Here is a 17,137-nt window from a genome sequence, read left to right on the forward strand (position 1 = left end):
ATAAACAAGATATTTAATATAATTAAACATTTGAAATTAACTAGGAAGACATGCCACAAAAGCCTATTGAACAATAAAAAATCTATGTTTTTGTGAGACTATAAAGAAAACCTTAATGTATAAACTAATTAACTACGTTAATGAATTGAAAGACTAAATATTGAAAAGACACTAATTTTGTCTAAATAACAAAAGAATTTAAATGTACTCACAGTAAAATTCCACTAGTAATTTTATAGGAACTGTCAAAGAGATTCTAAAATGTATATTGAAATACAAACGTACAGAAATAACCAAGAAAACATCAAAAATTAAAAATACTTGGAAGAGTAAGACTACCATATAATAAAACCTGTAATTAATTTACAGTAATTAAGACGATGATTATCTTGTTGTTTTGTTTTGTTTTGTCAAGATTAGGCAAATAGAAGAAAGACATACAATAAAGAGTCAGAAACAGACCTCTACCCATGTGAATACTTGCTATAAGAAAGATAATACAGCAGAATGTTGAAGAAAATGGCTTATATGGCCAATCAACATATGAAAATGTGCTACTAATCATTACTTGTAAGCAAACTGTGAATTAAAGTCAAGATAAAATTGCATGCCCTTCAGAAAGGCTAAAATGAACATGATAGGTGATAGATAGATAGATGATAGACAGATAGATAATACATAGGTAGAACGAATAATAAAAATATCAACTATTGGCAAGAATATAAAGCAACACGAACTCCACTAAATTGATAGTATTTTTGTAAATGTGTAGAAACACTTTGTGTGTGTGCGTGTGTTTGTGTGTATTCTTTTTTACAATCTCAATTCATATTATATGGCTTGTAATTTCATATTATTTATGAATTAATTTAAAGCAGTTGTTATATCATTAGTGCCTTGTTTTTCAAGAAATCCTTCTCCTACTCCAAGACAATGAAGATAGTGATTAATATACAATCTAAGTGATACTGTTTTATTTCACATACCAAAGATTTACCTAAAGTTAAATTTCATGGAATCCCTTACGGTATTTAAAATAAATAAAGCACATAGTTATATGGTTGATTCTTATAAATGTATAAATCTAATTATATAAATTTCAAAAGGAGGCAAAACTATGCATGGTGTTAGACTTCAGGTTAGCTATCTTCATGGAGAACACAGGATGTTGTCATTAGAAGCAGGTATCAGAGGTTTCTGAATCATTGGTAAAATACTGTATTTCTTGTTCTAGGTTGTGGTCACATGTGTGAATTGTTTACTCTGTGAAAAGTCATTGAGTTTGATGTGTACAATGTTTATACATGTTTTATTTTGTATGGAAATTTAAGTAAAAATTAACTGACAGGGGCCCTATTTCAAAATGGCAAGTTATGCACATATGTTTATTCCCAGACCCAGTGAAAATTACAGTAGTGAGTGAAAGAGGCGTCAAACCTTTTCAATAAATAAGGTTCTTGAGAAATCATGAAATTATAATAAACATGATTGCTTTGGTTAGCATTCAGCATTGTGAGTAACCTAAAACAGGTATAGAATTATTTCTCACTGTGTTTTACAGACCATGGCGATTGTGTGGGCTTGATGAAATCTTCCTGGAATGAGCCTCTTTTGTTTTCCCTCAGGCATGGTCTTCGTACTCATGGTCCAAGTTGGTGACTCCTCCTAAAAGAGTGGCTCCTGCCAAATATCCATACCTCAAGCAGTTGTTAAGCCTGAAGCAAAATACGAAACTCTGTTATTTTCTCTCACCCATAAAATGGTGAAAATCAATATACTCCTAAATACAATATGGTTTAAATAAAGAAAATAATTAGTGGCACAAAATTGTTAGATAAAAATAAATTTAACAATATACAAATAAAATAGAATAAGGGAAAAGATAATGAAGCTCCATCTGTTTTAAGTACTCTCCCTAGAAACTCCACGCAATAATCCTGCTTAAATTGTATTGGCCAGAAGTTGGTCGTGTAACCAAAACTAGTTCCAAAAGAACATGAAAAATGCTGTCTTCTAACTGGATAACAATAAAAAGAGGAGAATAGATGTTCAATAAGCATAATTCTCCATACTACATGGGTGAACATAGAAGAAGATAGGGTTGTAGAATCTATAAAGTAGAATGAAGAAAAATACAACTAAGACAGTTTCTAGAGTCTGGGTAGCAATGGAAGAACTTAATTCACTTGCATAATGGAGGAGAGGCTTATGTCTTAGAAATACGTAATACGGCTGGGCGCGGTGGCTCACGCATGTAATCCCAGCACTTTGGGAGGCCGAGGCGGGCGGATCTCAAGGTCAGGACATCGAGACCATCCTGGCTAACAAGGTGAAACCCCGTCTCTACTAAAATTACAAAATTAGCTGGGTGTGGTGGCGGTGCCTGTAGTCCCAGCTACTCGGGAGGCTGAGGCAGGAGAATCATGAACCCGGGAGGCGGAGCTTGCGGTGAGCCCAGATGGCGCCACTGCACTCCAGCCTGGGCGACAGAGCAAGACTCCATCTCAAAAAAACAAAAAAGAAATATGTAATACAACAGGTTGTAGGAATGAGACCTAGGATGTAAACAGCCTGGGTGACAGAGCGAGAGTCCATCTCGATTAAAAAAAAAAAAAAGATATTTATCTCCCAGCAAGAAATTTAGATATATGTTTTCTAAAAACAAACTGAATGAACTGGGTCAATCAAAGTAAATTGCATGCATATTAGTTCACCAAGACGAACTCTTCTGCATTTTATTATGGAATGAACTACAGGGGTCTGCCCTCTTCCCAAAACAGTATTTGGAAGTATGTCACTTAAAAAACATAAGCCATTTTCATAGAACTCTCGATTATTCTTTCAAATTACCACCATTGCTATCAGTTTTAATTTCCTATCTTCTCTGAAAACTTCTACAACTTTCCATGCTAAATGCTAAAACTCTTATAAAGGCTCACATTTTATGCCTAACTTTCTGTAATATCATCTTGCTATTTGGCTTTTGATTTTCAGTCTTGCTTCTCTCACTTTCCCCACTACCATTAATTTACTATTGTGATCTTTTGCATACACGCATCAAAGCGTATCACACCACTTGCTTTAAAATCTTATTTTTTGGCCAGGCGCAGTGGCTCATGCTTGTAATCCCAGCACTTTGGGAGGCCGAAGCAGGCGGATCACGGGGTCAGGAGTTTGAGATCAGCCTGGCCAACATGATGAAACCTATCTCTACTAAATTAAAAAAATTAGCCAGGCTTGGTGGCTGGTGCCTGTAATCCCAGCTACTCAGGAGGCTGAGGCAGGAGAATTGCTGAGAGGTGGAGGCTGCAGTAAGCCGAGATCGTGCCACTGCACTCCAGCCTGGGCGACAGAGTAAGACTCTGTCTAAACAAAACAAAACAAAACCTTTGTTTTGTTTTGTTTTTCTTTTCTACGACATTTAAAATGCTTACTTAATAGCTTACCTGGCTCAGGAATTCTTAAATTATCTGGACACTAAATAACTTTTCTATCTTATCACTTTTAAGTACTCCTTCATTCCATTTTTTCAACACCTCACCATCCAACATGTTCTCTTTATCTATATTGATTTTCTCTGAGGTCTCTGAAGAACACATTTTCTACCTATAGAGGTTTACAAGATGCCTGAAATGTTAGCCCCACTCTCAATTTTTTGCCTGGTTAACCTCAACTTAATGTAACTATTTCTTTTTTTATTGTATATAGTTACTGTGTAAAAAATGATGTTATGATATCTATATATACTGTGAAATGATTATTAGGGTCAAGCAAATTAACATATTCATCATTTCACATAGTTTCTATGTGTGTGTCTCTGTGTGTGTGTGTGTGTGTGTGTGTGTGTGGTAAAAGCACTTGAAAAATACCCTCTTGGAAATTTGTAGTATATAATATAATATTATTAACTATAGTTATCATGCTACACATTGTGTAAGAGAAGACATTCATGAACACTGAGACTGGCTGAATTCCTCTATCACATGCTGTGTGGAACACTGTATTTCATTGTAACACTAAGCAAATTTGTCATCACTTCACCATGTGATAGATTCCAGATGAGTGGGATTAAGTTTGTCTGTTCAAAGGTATTCTCACATTCACATGACTGTGGCATCTAATAAATAATAAATAAATCTTTGTTAAACACCAACATCTAAAACTAGTCCCATTAAAAAGAAAGAAATGTCTCTGCCCCATAAATTCAACATCTGCAATGCTTCCCAGCCTGCCCTCCTCAGAGCCCCACAATGAGACTTTATTTTTACTATATCTCCATGCTTCACTTCACAGTAGGGTTTTAAAAGTCTCAGATATTTCTCATTTAAAAGAGGGAAGACCCAAAGAAATAAAGCAAAAATGAAAAAGGAGACATTACAACCAATAACACAGAAATCCAAAGGATCAATAGAGGCCACCATAAGCAACTATATACCAATAATTGGAAAACCTAGAAGAAATGGATAAATTTGTAGACACATACAATTTACCAAGATTGAACCAGAAAGAAATAAAAAACTTGAACAGACCAATAACCAGTAATAAGATCAAAGCTATAATAAAAACTCTCCTAGCAAAGAAAAGCCCAGGACCTGATGGCTTCACTGCTGAATTCTACCAAGCATTTAAAGAAAAATGATTACCTATCCTTCTCAAACTGTTATAAAAAGTAGAGGAGAACAGAGTACTTCCAAACTCATTCTATGAGGCTGCTATTACCTTGATACCAAAAACTAGAAAAGACACACCAAAAAAAAATAAATAAATAAAACACATGACAATATCCCTGTTGAACATCAATACAAAAATCCTCAACATAATACTATCAAACCAAATTCTCCAGCACATTACAAAGATCATTCATTGTGACCAAGTGGGGCTGTTTCCCAGGACTACAAGGATGGTTCAACATACTCAAATCAATCAGTGTAATACATCATATCAACTGAATGAAGGACAAAAGCCATAGGATCATTTTAATTGATGCTGAAAAAAGCATTTGATAAAATTCAACATCCTTTCATAATAAAAGATAGCCCTAAAAATCTGGGTATAGGCTGGGCATGGTGGCTCATGCCTGTAATCCCAGCACTTTGGGAGGCCAAGGCAGGGGAATCAGCTGAGGTTGGGAGTTTGAGACCAGCCTGACCAACATAGAAGAAACACCGTCTCTACAAAAAAAAAAAAAAAATTAGCCTGGCATGTTGGTGGTGCATGCCTGTAATCCCAACTATTCGGGAGGCTGGAGCAGGAGAATCACTTGAGTCCAGGAGGCGGAGGTTGCGGTGAGCCGAGATTGCTCCATTGCACTTCAGCCTGGGCAGCAAGAGCAAAACACCACCTCAAAAAAAAAATTGAGTATAGAAGGAACATACCTCAACCCAATAAAAGCCATATAGAACAGACCCACAGTTAATATCATACAGAATGGGAAAAACTGTAAACCTTTCCTCTAAGATCTGACAAAAGACGAGGATGTCCACTTTCACCACTGTTATTCAACATAGCCCTGGAAGTCCTAGCTGGAGCAACTGGACAAGAGAAAGATACAAAGAGCTTTCAAATTGGAAAGGAGACAATCAAATTACCCTTGTTTGCAGATGATATGATCTTACATTTGGAAAAACCTAAAGACACCACTAAAAAACTATTAGAACTGATAACCACATTCAGTAAAGTTTCAGGATACAAAATCAACATACAAAAATTAGTAGCACTTCTATATGACAGCAGGGAACAATCTGAAAAAGAAATCAAGAAAGTAATAGAATTTACAGCAGCTAAAAATAAAATAGAATACTTAGCAGGTAACTTAACCAAATACGCAAAAGTTTTCTACAATTAAAAACTCTAAAACATTGATGCAAAAAATTGAAAAGAACACAGGTAAATGGAAAGCTGCTTCATGTTCATGTTCATAAATTGGAAGAATCAATATTGTTAAAAAATCCATACTCTTCAAAGCAATCTACAGATTCGATGCAATCCCTATCAAAATACCAGTGAAATAAGAAATACCACAGAAATAGAGAAAACATTCCTAAAATTTATATGGAGCCACAAAAGACCCAGAATGGCCAAAGCTGTCCTGAGCAAAATGGACAAAACTGGAGGAATTCCCATTATTTGACTTTGAATTATACCATAGAGCTATAATAGCCAAAAAGTATAGTACTGGCATAAAAATTCACACATAGACCAATGGAACAGAAGAGATAACCCAGTAATCAATTCACACATTCACAGTGAATCATTTTTGACAAAAGTATCAAGAACACACATTAGGGACAGTTCAGTCTCTTCTATAAATGGTGCTGGGAAAACTAGATATGCATATTCAGAAGAATGAAACTAGATCCCTATCTCTCATCATATACAATAATCATATCGAAATGAATTGAATGTTAAGTTCCTCAAACTATGAAACTAGTGAAAGAAAACACTGGGAAACTCTCCAGAACATTGGTCTGGGTGAAAATTCTTTTAGTAACACCCAACAAGTACAGGTAACAAAAGCAAAAGTGGATCAATGGCATTGCATCAAGTTAAAGCTTCTGCATAGCAAAGGAAGCAATCAACAAAGTGAAGAGACAATCTCAGAATGGGAGAAAATATGTTCAAACTCTCCCCCTGGAAAGGGATTAATAGCCAGAATATAAAAGGAGCTCAAACAACTCAATAGGAAAAATATAATAATTCAATTAAAAGTAGGCAAAAGATCTGAATGGACATTTCTCAAAAGAAGACCTACAGATGGAAAACAGATATGTAAAAACATTAAAAAAAAATTGATCATCAGAGAAATGCAAATTAATCCTACAGTGAAATATCTCACCCCAGTTAAAATGACTTTTATATAGAAGACAGACAATAACAAATGAGGAAGTTGAGAAAAGGGAAATCTTGAACAGTTTTGGTGAGAATGTAAATTAATACAATCACTGTGAAGAACAGTTTAGAGATTCGACAAAAACTAAAATTAGATCTATCATATGATCCAGAAATTCCACTACTAGGTATGTACTGAGAAGAAAGAAAATTTTGAATAGAAGAGACATCTACATTCTCATACTTATTGCAACACCACTCACAACAGCCAAGATTTGGCAGCAACATAAATGTCCATCAACAGATGAATGGATTAAAAAAAACTGTGGTACAGACACACAACGGAGTACTAGTCAGCCATTAAAAGAATGAGATCCTGTTATTTGCAACAGCATGGATGGAACTGGAGGAAATTATGTTAAATAAAATAAGCCAGGCACAGAAAGAAAAACTTCACAAATTCTCAGATACTTGTGGCAGCTACAAATTAAAACAATTGAACTCATGGAGATAGAGAATAGAACGACGGTTACCAGAGAATAGGAAAGGCAGTTGGGGATGGGACAGGGGAGTATGAATAGTTACTGTGTACAAAAATATAGCCAATTAAACTGAATAAGAGCTAGTATTTGATAGCACAACAGGGTGACTACAGTCAACACTTATTTAATGTACATTTAAAAATATCTAAAAGAGTGTAAATGAATTGTTTTTAACACAAAGAAAGGAAAAATGCTTGAGGTGATAGATACCCATTTACCCTGATGGGCTTATCATGCATTGTACACCTGTATCAAAGTATCTCATCTACTCCATAATTACATACACCTACTAGGTACTCACAAAACCTAAACAGTTAAAAAACAAATAAATAGAACATATAAACAACAAATAAAAGAAACACACAAACAAAACTTCCTGTAACTGGAATCCTATCCCTTTCCTAAGTTTCACAGTCATCCTTGGGAGAACTGGCTAAACTCAATGTTTCTATTTTCTATATTCTGTCTTCACAAATTTGTTTTATTTTCATCCCTAACTGCTGCAAAAAGCTTACTCATTAATTCCATGTAAGTAAATGAAATGGACATATTTTGGTGATTGGGTGCTTTCCCTTTCAACAGTATTTGACACTGTTGATCATTCCCCTAATTCATTTTTAATAAAAAACAGGAACAAAAAAAAGATATTAGTTGTTTGTTTAGACCAGCCATATAGTGTGCACACTTGAAATTGGAGAAATAGTAGCAAAGTAATTTTGAGGTCTCACTCAGGAAATGACTTGCTGCCACAGGTTTCTCAGCCCCTGATTGCCTTCGACAGCCCCAGGAATAAGTTTAGTTAACAGCCAATATTAAAATAATCCCAAATATGTTATAGATTTTTTTTTCTTCTCCTGGGTTACAATTGACTAGTTAAATGATCATTTTTTAATGGTACAGGTCAAAAAGAAAGGAATTCATGTATATATTTTTAATATTTATTTTTATTTTAAAGAAAAATTATCCCACGTTTTCAAACCATTCTCAAAATTTTATTTGAAGACTTCAGATCTATTCAGGGATTCAACTTCTTCCTGGTTTAGTCTTGGGAGGGTGTATGTGTCCAGGATTTTATCCATTTCTACTAGATTTTCTAGTTTATTTGCATAGAGGGGTTCATATTATTCTCTGATGGCAGTTTGTATTTCTGTAGGATCAGTGGTGATATTCCCTTTATCATTTTTTATTGTGTCTATTTGATTCTTCTCTCTTTTTTTCTTTAAATTGAGGCAGTAATTAATAGCCTACCAATCAAAAAAAGCCCAGAACCAGGAGGATTCACAGCGGAATTATACCAGAGTTACAAAGAGGAGCTGGTACCATTCCTTCTGAAACTATTCTAAACAATAGAAAAAGAAGGACTCCTCCCTAACTCATTTATGAGGCCAGCATCATCCTGATTCCAAAACCTGGCAGAGACACAACAACAACAACAAAGTTTCAGGCCAATATCTCTGATGAACATCAATGCCAAAATCCTCAATAAAATACTGGCAAACGGAACCCAGCAGCACATCAAAAAGCTTATCTATCATGATTAAGTCGGCTTTATCCCTGGGATGCAAAGCTGGTTCAACATATGCAAATCAATAAATGTAATCCATCACATAAACAGAACCAATGAGAAAAATCACATACTTTTCTCAATGGATGCAGACAAGGCCCTCGATAAAAGTCAACACCCCTTCATAATAAAAACTCTCAGTAAACTAGGTATTGATGGACATATCTCAAAATATTAAGAGCTATTTATGACAGACACACAGCTAATATCATACTGAATGGACAAAAGCTGCAAGCATTCCTTTTGAAAACTGGCACGAGGCAAGGATGCCCTCTCTCATCACTCCTATTCAACATAGTATTGGAAGTTCTGGCGAGAGTAATCAGGCAAGAGAAAGAAATAAAGTGTATTCAAATAGGAAGAGAGGAAGTCAACTTGGCTCTGCAGATGACATGATTGTATATTTGGAAAACCGGATCGTCTCAGCCCCAAAACTCCTTAAGCTGATAAAAAATTTCAGCAAAGTCACAGGATAAAAAATCAATGTGCAAAAATCACAGGCATTACTATACACCAATAATAGACAAACAGATAGCCAAATCATGAGTGAACTCCCATTCACAATTGCTACAAAGAAAAGAAAAATACCTAGGAATACAACTTACAAGGGATGTGAAGGACCTCTTTAAGGAGAACTACAAACCACTGCTCAATGAAATGAGAGGACACAAACAAATGGAAAAAAAAAATCCATGCTCATGAATAGGAAGAGTCAACTTGGTGAAAATAGCCATACTGCCAAAGTAATTTATAGATTCAATGCTATTCCCATCAAGCTACCATTGACTTTCTTCACAGAACTAGAAAAAACTACTTTAAATTTCATATGGAACCAAAAATGAGCCTGTATAGACAAGACAATCCAAAGCAAAAAGAACAGAGCTGAGGCATCACAGTACCTGACTTCAAACTATACTACAAGGCTATAGTAACCAAAACAGCATGGTACTGGTATCAAAACAGATATACAGACCAATGGAACAGAACAGAGGCCTCAGAAATAACACCACACATCTACAATTATATGATATTTGACAAACCTGACAAAAACAAGCAATGTGGAAAGGATTATCTATTTAATAAGTGGAGCTAGGAAAACTGGCTAGCCATATGCAGAAAACAGAAACTGAACCCCTTCCTTACACCTTATACAAAAATTAACTCAAGATGGATTAAATACTTAAACATAAAACCCAAACCATAAAAACCCTAGAAGAAAACATAGGCAATACCATTCAGGACATAGGCATGGGCAAACACTTCATGACTAAAACACCAAAAGCAATGGCAACAAAAGCCAAAATTGACAAATGGGATCTAGTTAAACTAAAGAGCTTCTGCTCAGCAAAAGAAAGTATCATCAGAGTGAACAGGCAACTTGCAGAATGGAAGAAAATTTTTCTAATCTATCCATTTGACAAAAGTCTGATATGCCAAATCTACAAAGAACTTAAACTAATGTAAAAGAAAAAAATGAACAACCACATTAAAAAGTGGATGAAGAGACACTTCTTGAAAGAAGACATTTTATGTTGCCAACAAACATATGAAAAAAAGCTCATCATCACTGGTCATTAGAGAAATGGAAATCAAAACCACAATGAGATACCATCTCATGCCAGTTAGAATGATGATCATTAAAAAGTCTGGAAACAACAGATGCTGGCAAGGATGCAGAGAAATAATAATGCTTTTGCACTGATAGTGGGAGTGTAAATTAGTTCAACCATTGTAGAAGACAGTATGGCGATTCCTCAAGGATCTAGAACCAGAAATACCATTTGACTCAGCAATCCCATTACTGGGTATATACCCAAAGGATTGTAAATCATTCTACTCTAAAAACACATGCACACATATGTTTACTGCAGCACTATTTACAATAACAAAGACTTGGAACAAACCCAAATGCCTATCAATGATATACTGGATAAAGAAAATGTGGCATATATACACCATGGAATACTATGCAGCCATAAAAAATAATGGTTTCATGTTCTTTGCAGGGACATGGATAAAGCTGGAAACCATCATCCTCAGCAAACGAACACAGGAAAGAAAACCAAACACCGCAAGTTCTCACTCATAAGTGGGAGTTTAACAGTGAGAACACATGGACATAGGGAGGGAACATCACACACCAAGGCCTCTTGGGGAGTAGGGAGCAAGCGGAGGGAGAGCATTAGGACAAATACCTAATGCATGTGGAGCTTAAAACCTACATGACAGGCTGATAGGTGCAGCAAACCACCATGGCACATGTATACCTATGTAACAAACCTTCACGTTCAGAACATGTATCCCAGAATTTAAAAGAAAAAGAAAAAAAAGAAAAAGACATTGGGTCTAGTAATGCCAGATAATTATTAGTGTGCAATCTTTTTTCTGACCTTCAGCCTAGAGTATTTCTGCTTTTATAAATGAAGTAAGGCATGGTTGTTGTTCCAGAACCTTAAATTGTATGCATTAGTGTATACATCTCATTTTATTCATTTATTCAAGAAATATTTATTGGGAACGTGTCTATTCTGTTCACTCTGTTAACACTGAAGACAGAATGTCTTTTCACAGTCCCTGAACTGATAATATTACTGGTCCCTTTTTACAGAGATGACCCTGAATGAATAATTTTTCTACCTGCTTTTCAGGAGCCACTGTTGAACTTGACCATCTCCAGCTGCACAAATCTCCAACAAACTATTAGGGAATAGTTAATGTATAATGTCTAATTATCCATTAATAATCTAATGGCTGTGACTAGGTGAGTTGCATTAAAAACGTGTAATTTGAATATATAATTATTATTCCTTAAAATAGGTGAAAGGAGACTTAATATGATTATTTAAATAATGGTAGAAAAATTAACAAATATAAGATATTTTATTTACAGAAATATGCATACTACATATAAGCCACATACATGCCACAAACGTAACATGTATGCAGGAAGCATATTACACGCATACTGTGCACATACTACATGTATACTATGTGTATACTACATGTTTACTATATGCATGCTTGTTTATACACACAAAGGACATGTATACTACATGTACACTCCATGCATAGTATATTTGAAATGTATCCTACATGCATACAGCATGCATACTATATGTTTACTACATGCACACTACATGCATACTATATGAACACTACATTAATTCTGCATATATGCAACATGTATAGAGCATGAATGCCACATGCATACTACATACAGGCAACATGCATACAACATGTATGCTACTTGCATTTGTTTTTCACAACTCACAATAATATATGTATATTTTTATTTGCTTTGTACCGAAGGAAAATTGGGGACTTTGACTTTGGAAGAAAACCAATTATGTAGCTAAAATAATGCTGCAAACACACATCATAGATATATGCAACAAAGAACTTGCCCGAAATTATTATTTTTTTCTACTCTCAATGAAAATCCAATTTCCATTTTAATGAAGTTCTCTGCAAACACCATATATATATATAACATCTATGCTATCTCTACTTTTTAAGACAATAATCATTTTTATTTGTGGTATATCAATTCTATCTATATATTAAAGGTTGGCCTTTGTATATCAAGATGACTTTATTTATCAGCCATCAACTGGGCAAGCACACTTAGTTGTTTTGTCAGTAAAAGTTAACATTTTCCCCTGAGCAATCTTAATCTACATATCCATACCCTTTGGTAACAAATAGAATACTTTTGTGAGATATGAATGTTTGCAAGTCTGTGACTAGAGAAAGCAATTGTACTGTTTGTGATTTAATCAGGACTTCATATCAGAAAAGAAAATAATTTAAGAAAATAATGAAGTAGTTTATAATAACTGCATTATTTAAAATTTTAACTGACAATGGAGCTAAAGCTATTTTATACAAATGAATAATACTTTTACACCATCCATAAAAGAAAATAGGTGAATAAACATAAAACATTAACTTTCCATTGTTGAAAAATAGTTGTTTGCTATTTGCAGGGGTTTTTTTAAAATAATTTACTTCACAAAATACATAAAAGACTCATAGACCAGTATTATTACTCTTGCAGTTCCTGTTATTCTACAGGACATCAAAATCTTAGAAGCGGAGTTAATAACATATTAAATAACAAATAAAAGCTTTGATTTGATGTGATTTTTTATCTCTAAGTCATGATTATTATCAGTCACTTATTCATTCATTTAGCAGAAAGTTGGACCTTATTAATTGCAGAAAATGTAAATATGAATGTAGACATTGCAGGACTGAGACTGTAGATGGATTTGCATACCTATGTATGTATGTAGCTACATAACTCTATGTTTATATATACATAAATAGTTAAGTTAATAAATATCCTATCAAGGCAAGAAATGATATCATACAAGGAATTACCATTAATAGAAGCAAATAAACAAAAAGCAAGTAAGGCATGATGGTTTTGAAATGTGAAAAAGACATGAGATTTGAGAGGGCACAGGGGCAGAATAATATGGCTTGGCTCTGTGTGCCCACCCAGATCTCATCCCAAATTATAATCTCCACATGTTGAGAAAGTGGCCTGGTGGGAGGTGACTGAATCATAGGAGTGGACTTCCCATTTGCTGTTCTTTTGATAGAATTCTGTTGATCTGTTTAGTGGGATCCCCTTCACTCTCTCTCTCCTGCCGCCTTGTGATGAAAGTGTCTGCTTCCCCCTCAACTTCTGCCAAAATCGTAAGCTTTCTGAGGCATCCCCAGGCATGTGAAACTGTGAGTCAATGAAACCTCTTTTCTTTATCAATTATGCAGTCTCAGGTAGTATCTTTATAGTAGTGTGAGAAGGGACTAATATAAATGCAAAATGACATAGCCACTTTGAAAGGCAGTTTGGCAGTTTCTTACAAAGATAAGCATAGTCTTCCCATATAGTTCAGTAATCACTCTTTTAGAAATTTACCCAAATTATTGGAAAATTTATCTTCACAAAAAATCTGCACATGAATGTTTATAGAATTTTTATTCATAATTGCTAAAAACTGAAGGGAACTGAGATGCCCATCAATAGGTGAATGAATAAACAAACTATGGTACATACATACACAGAGAAGAACATTACATGCATACTACTGAGTGAAAGGAGTCAGTCAGAAAAGTCTACATACTGTGTGATTTCAATTTATGACATTCTCGAAAAGGCAAAAATATAGCAATGGTAAAGAGATTAACAGTTTCCAGGAGTGCACAGAGAGGAGAGAGAGGATTGAAAAGGTGTAGCAGAGAGGATTTTTAAGAGGGGTTAATATAGTCTGTATGATATTGTAATTGTGGATACATGACACTATGCATTTTTCAAAACCCATACAACTTTACATTATGAAGATAGAAACCATACATGTGCAAATTAAAGAAAAAGTTAGGAGGTCTGGAGAGTATCAGGATGTGATGCAAAATGTGGCAAAATGTACAAAACAACCTCATCCATGAGAGTAGGAAGAAGATTTGCTTACCTAAGTAACATTAAAAATGAATGGAGAGGTCTACATAGCATTGTATTCTAGTTAATGAAGTTTTATTTCACCTAGGTACAGCTTAACAATACTGATACTGCTATACATATTCTGCAGTTGAACACTTGAATAAACAGCAGGTGGTGGAAGCCAGGTTTCTTGCTATTGGAATGGGAGTTTATAGATAAGCAAGGGTAAGAATGTAGAGTGCGCCATGTGGCGATTTAGTAGATTTGAAGACCTCATTATAAAGTCATTTTTAGATTCATACAGTTACAAAGGGTAACATATAGAAATGTTTATAATTATGTGTATATACACAGGCCAGTATACCCATTTATTTCCTTGTTCTGTCAACTTAGAGCAATGAGAATCAATGACAATCCAGTAAAACTAACAGATCTAGCACCAAGACTTTGGCTTCCAATACCATTCTTTATGAAAAAGAGCCAGGGGTTGGAGAAAGGCTGATCTCAGGACTGAGGCAGGAAAGATACAAGATGAGCCTAGAGTATCTTTCTTTCTTTTTTTTTTTTTTTTTTTTTTGAGACTAGTTTGAGACTCCTCACTCAGGCTGGAGTGCAATGGCGTGATCTCGGCTCACTGCAACCTCCACCTCCCGGGTTCAAGTGATTCTCCTATCTCAGCCTCCCAAGTAGCTGGGATTATAGGCACCTGCCACCACGCCTGGCTAATTTTTGTATTTTTAGTAGAGAAGGGGTTTCACCATGTTGGGCTGGCTGGTCTCCAACTCCTGACCTCAGGCAATCCACCTGCCTCGGCCTTCCAAAGTGCTGGGATTAGAGGCGTGAGACACCACACCCAGCCTAGAGTATCTTATAGTATCAGAAAGTAAGGCAGTATTCATAAACCAGATACACACACACACACACACACACACACACACAGATCGAATAACGTATGTCAAAGGAACACAGGAGCAAAGTGAAAGAATTCCCAATGCACAAAGCTGAAACAATTTCACAAAGTAAAGTCGTATTTGATTATGACCCAAAGTATAAAATAAATATGTTAGTTAATACAAACATAAATTGTTTAATAAATAAACGGAGAATAAAAGACAAATCTCCTTTGGAAGATAAAAACAAAATATGTGGGTGCTCTTCTCTTAAGGCGAGGGAGCTTCTCTATCCTTAATTGTAGGCATAGTGATTTCTTTTCAAGGAGTACAGTGTGGAAAGAAGGAAGAAAAGAATAATGTTGCAGCAAAAAAAAACCTGCAAACACTATCTTAGCCACATGATCAAGGTCAACACCAACACATCAACATAAATACGGTTGGTAGTTTGTACCTTTGATAAGATTTGATGAAAATAGCACTGACCTCTGTGGTAGTTCTCTTCAAAACCCATAGTTTTTCTGAGAAAAATATCAGAAAAATTCTCAATTGAGGCACATTCTACAAAATGCCTGAAAAGCACTTCTTAAAACTTTCAAGGTCATGAAAAACAAGGGAAGTCTAAAAAACTGTCATAGCCAAGAGGTGCCTAAGGAGATATAATTACTAAATGTAATACAGTAACCTGGATTGAAGCTTGGAACAGTAAAAGTAAAATGATAAAGTAAAAAAAAGCAAGTTAAAAGAAAAATAAATCTGAAAAAGCTATAGATTTTAGTTAATAGTATTATGTCAATATAGGTTCTTTAATTTTATGAAACATACCATACTATCATAAGGTAGTCATAGTACATGAAACTAGATGTTGAGTATATAGGGCCTCCCCACTATTTTCACAGTTTTTCTGAAAATCTGTAAGTGCCTTAAAATGTTAAAGTTTCTTTAAAAATGGAAATAAATTAACTTAAAAATAAGATTACATTTCTTTTTATTCTTTTTCTGAACCTCTTGCAAACAATTTTCTTATGCCTATTTTTCTTTTACATTTGCTTTCAAGATATTCCTGTAAATTTGGTTTCCTGTTAAATTACACCTTTATTTAGAATAAGATGTCCTTTTGTTTCTAGTTATTAAACTGTCAGTACAAAGTTTCACTTCGATAAATTTAAGAGAAATAATCTAAGGATTGTATTTCACCTAATAAGTAACAAAAGAGCTATTGATATTTAAGAATTATACATGTATTAGCCAATTAAACAGTACTAAAAGTAATTTAAACAATTGTGAATTGTCATTATAGAAATCTGTCAGTTGACTTTGAGGCAGAAAGACATAATGAATCGATACAATAATAATGATAGAGGCAGAAGACAACCAAATGCCTAGGCAGATAGGGAAGCGTTTCCGGAGAATCTCTGACCAGCTCCACAAGTGTTTAACACCAGATGTTTTGTGCAGATAAGAGAACCTGCACAGGGAGCTTGCCTGGGTATGCTCTCAGCAGGCTGGAGGCCCACATGCACTGGGGCAATGCGGTGGAGCCACCAGAAATCTGCATTTTATGCAGGACAGGATCCTGCTCTCTTCAACTCATTTGTTGGGGTCGTGGCATTCAATTTGTGAGTTGGAAGCCTGTGTGCAGGCTGAGAGCTTTCCTTTCACTTAATAAATTCCGTCCTCCTCACCCTTAATGGGTCTGCGTGCCTAATTATTTCCTGGTTGTGATACAAGAATCCAGATTTAGTTGAACTAAGGAGGAAAAACTCCTGCATCAATAAGAAAAGAAAAAATGCAGTTTAAAACTTTATACAGTGACAGTCGAGAAGGGCATGCCCAAAGGGTGAAAGAAGGAACACTGACCCCCAAA

The 17,137-nt window shown here is 35.0% G+C and overlaps 1 long non-coding RNA gene across 1 annotated transcript in view; it reads right to left on the reverse strand.

Moving 5' to 3' along the window:
- Positions 1 to 1,603: 1,603 nt before the first annotated feature.
- The window catches only part of LOC134737702 (uncharacterized), a 286,552-nt gene continuing 271,018 nt past the window's right edge, over positions 1,604 to 17,137 (reverse strand). The window contains exon 3 of the long non-coding RNA XR_010122862.1: positions 1,604 to 1,715. This is a non-coding gene — a long non-coding RNA (uncharacterized LOC134737702). The remainder of the gene's footprint in view (positions 1,716 to 17,137) is intronic.

This window comes from Pongo pygmaeus, chromosome 1 (genome assembly GCF_028885625.2).
Source record: "Pongo pygmaeus isolate AG05252 chromosome 1, NHGRI_mPonPyg2-v2.0_pri, whole genome shotgun sequence".
Lineage (NCBI taxonomy): Eukaryota > Metazoa > Chordata > Mammalia > Primates > Hominidae > Pongo > Pongo pygmaeus.